We start from the raw sequence: 3561 nt of genomic DNA, 5'->3' as shown, positions 1-3561 counted from the left end.
AAGACCCGTAAAGAGAAGGATTGATACAGTAACTGGGTCTCTGGGAGTAGGTGTGTTGGAGTCTTTGAGACTGGCTCAGGACAGGGCAGGCTTCAGAGCCATTGTACATAGTACCACTATGAGTCACAGGTGACTCAACAGCACATGACAACAACAACAACATAGAAAGAAATATAAAAGAAACAGAAATATCCATCAAGTATGTTAAAGAAACCACCCACAGACACACAAACTTTTTAACATTTCATCTTAAAATCATTAAGTATATCTTGACTTCCCTTTTTTGGCCTCTGACATTTAGCTGGAGAAAGTTATTTCCTTATTTGAAGTTTCTCTCAAGTTACCAGGATAATGTTAGATTTCCCCCCTGCATTAACCATAAATTAATTTCTTTACCTTTAGCTATTATTTCTCCCCCTTTTCATGTTACTTAGTTTTTACTCAAATTTTCCACCTTAGGAAGAAGCTTCAGTTTCTTATCCTGTCCAAATTACAGGTAGTAAGACCAGTCTGACAAGCATTTCCCCTTTAACCCATTCTCATTCATGTTGGGTATGGTTACATAGGTACAATACCAATGGGCTATCTAAACCACTAAGCAAGACAGTAGTATTCACTATTAACAGTAGTTTTTTTTTAAAAGATGAAACAAAAGTACAATCCATCCTATCAGATCTTTGGGAATCCTTGCATGCAGGTTTAAATGTATTGTTACAGATATTTTCTCAGGAATCACTCCTGCTTCTAGCACCTGAGATTACATCCCTGGACCTGGGACTATAGCATCTGGAAAGAAGAAAACAACTGCTGGTGTGTAGGGAAGAATTATATCCTAACACTGGCATCTTCCCCTATTCTCTCTTCTCCAGATAGCCCTAAGAAATGGAGGAGTCTGTTCTAGTGATGAGTTTCCCTTAGCATCCCTCAGGTTGAGGAGGAGTAAACACACTCCTGAAAATGTGTGAACCAGCTCTTCATGTTCTGATTCTTTAATATTTTATGTAACAAATATTTCAGTTGCCCATTCCAGTTTTTATCAGATCATTACTCTAAAGGTGATAGGCAACATAGTATATCCATTTAAGAAAATATTTCTTAATCCATTGCTCACTTTGTGGGCTATAAAATGTGTTCTTTGGTCTGAGGAAATAAAATTTGATGCTCTAAACTGGAATAGTATTTTCCCCAATATTTTAATAGTGTTTTTTTGCATATGCCTAGGTTACAGGCTATGCAAAGTCCAGTTCAGAATAAGTATCTATTTGCGTAAGGTCTCACTTGTGACCACCTGGTGCCACTAGAACCATTGTTCCAATATATTTCACTTGCCAACTATGTACAGAAACTTCCCCCTGGGAATCTGTCCCATAGCCATCTGCAACCTCTGTCTCTCTGCTGGAAGGCAGAGCAATCTTCTTTGGCATTTTGTGCCTCAGATAGAGAAAGAGGAATATTCCTAATTTTCAGGCTATTTCTGTTTTGCTGCAGCAGCCCCATGTCCACTCATTTCATGAACCCAATTTATCACTTCAAGGGAGTGAATCAACATATCCACCTGCAGATTCTAATCACTCTCTGATCCCAGTAGGTGATTCTCTTAATGAGTATTAGCATGTCCACTGTGTATTGTTGTTTACCACAGAGTCAGAACCAACCCATAGCTGACCCTCTGGGTTTTCAGAGGCAATTAATCACATGGGATTTTTCATCCTTCTCCCATAGACCAGCTGGTGGCCTCGAATCCTGTGCCTTTGGAAATGCAGCTCAGTTTCTTGCCACTTGGCCAACAGAGCTCCCTATGTTCTACACTAATGTGTCTCTAATAATCCACTTTCCTATTCCTCACTTCTTACCATATAGCTAAGCCATTATCAATTGTTAATCAGTAAAACTCAAAACACATGAACTCTCACCATTGCCCAATTTTTCAGTCTTTACTAGGAAGACAGTATGCATTTCATCCCACTTGGCAGATCTGTTCTTGCCTTTATCAATCAGAGTCTTCTCATCTATTGGTCTTAATGCAGTGATTTTCTACATCAAGTGTTGGCCATATGCCCTGAAACTGCTCTCTGTGAATCAAGAAGCCCTTTCCCAGCCAACAGCAAGTTGTTCATAAGTCACTGTCCATGTAGCAATAGGCTCTGGCAGGTTTTCAGAGCTTTCAGGGCAGGAACAATGAGAAAAGAGGCTACTTGCTTTTGGATATGGTGGGTGCCTACCTCCCTGCATTCTCCCAGTGACTTGCTGCTATATGAACCATTTCCATTTTATCAAGGAACTATTTTGGGTATCTCCTTCTTGATTAGTTTTTCTTCAACATCACCCACACCATAATTGGTATAACAAGTCTCATGATAATGTTATGTCTTTTTATCATTGAAACAATCTCAATCAATGCCAAATAGCAGGTAAATAATTGTCTTTCAAATGGTGTGCATTGTGCAGCAGCATTAGAAAATTTCCAAACCAGAATCCACTACAGGAGCCTTCTCAGGTTTTTGCCATATGCTCCAATCTGCATTTGCACAGGTAGTAGATACCCCAAGAGTCATGTCTGAATGTGGATTATAAGGGCCTGCAGACTAGGAGAGTGAGAGTGATTTCTGTATTTCAGCCATAGCCTGCTTGCTATTGCTCAAGCCCCCATTCAAACAGTTTCTTTCAAGTAACCTTCTTGATAGGAGTCAACAATATTCCAAGCTCCTTTGAAGTAAAGATTATGAAACCTTGTCTCACATACTTTGGGTTGTCAAGAAAGACCAGTGCTTAGAAAGAGACATCCTGTTCAGAAGGGGATATGGTCAGTAAAGGACAGGAAGACCCTCAAGCAGAGGTTGTGACACAGTGACTGTAACAATGGTCTTAGGCAAGGTAGCAATTGTGGGGGTTGCACTGGATCAGGCAATTTGAATCTGTTGTATGTAAAGGTTTTGTATGAGTGGAAGTGGACTCTAGGACACCTAACAACAACAATATAATTAAGAGAGCTTAGTGACACAGGTTAAGTGCTTAACTGATAATCCAAAATTTGGTGGTGCTGACCAATGGAAAGAAGAGCTGAAATTTGTACAGGAAAAGAGTATAATCTAGAAATCCTAACAGGGCAGTTGTACAACCTCGTGTCCTTTTTTCCCAAATTCTAAATATGCTGGGGTTAACTACATTATTTCCTAAAGAGTGAACAGAAAACCTACTGACTGGGAAAAAACACTTAGCAATACCATTTCAGACAAGGATCTCACCTAACAAGTCAACAGAATCCTACAGGGCTTTCACAAGAAAAAGACTGATTACACAGTTTCAAAATGGCAAGAGACATAGAAAAAATTTTCACAGAGGAAGATATTAGAATGGCCAACAGACACATAAAGAAATGTTCAAAATCACTAGCAATAAGAGAGATGCAAATGAAAACCACAATAAGATACTATCTCACTCCAGTAGAAGTGACAAAGTTTAACAGGACAAGTAATAAATGTTGGAGAGATAGTGCGGTTTGGCACTTCCCCAAAAAGCTGAACATAGAAATTCCATATGACTCAGCTATTGTAGTGCTTG

Source organism: Elephantulus edwardii, unplaced genomic scaffold (genome assembly GCF_000299155.1).
Source record: "Elephantulus edwardii isolate Elephantulus edwardi_28Jun2011 unplaced genomic scaffold, EleEdw1.0 scaffold00290, whole genome shotgun sequence".
In the NCBI taxonomy this organism is placed as follows: domain Eukaryota; kingdom Metazoa; phylum Chordata; class Mammalia; order Macroscelidea; family Macroscelididae; genus Elephantulus; species Elephantulus edwardii.
This window is presented reverse-complemented; position numbering follows the sequence as displayed.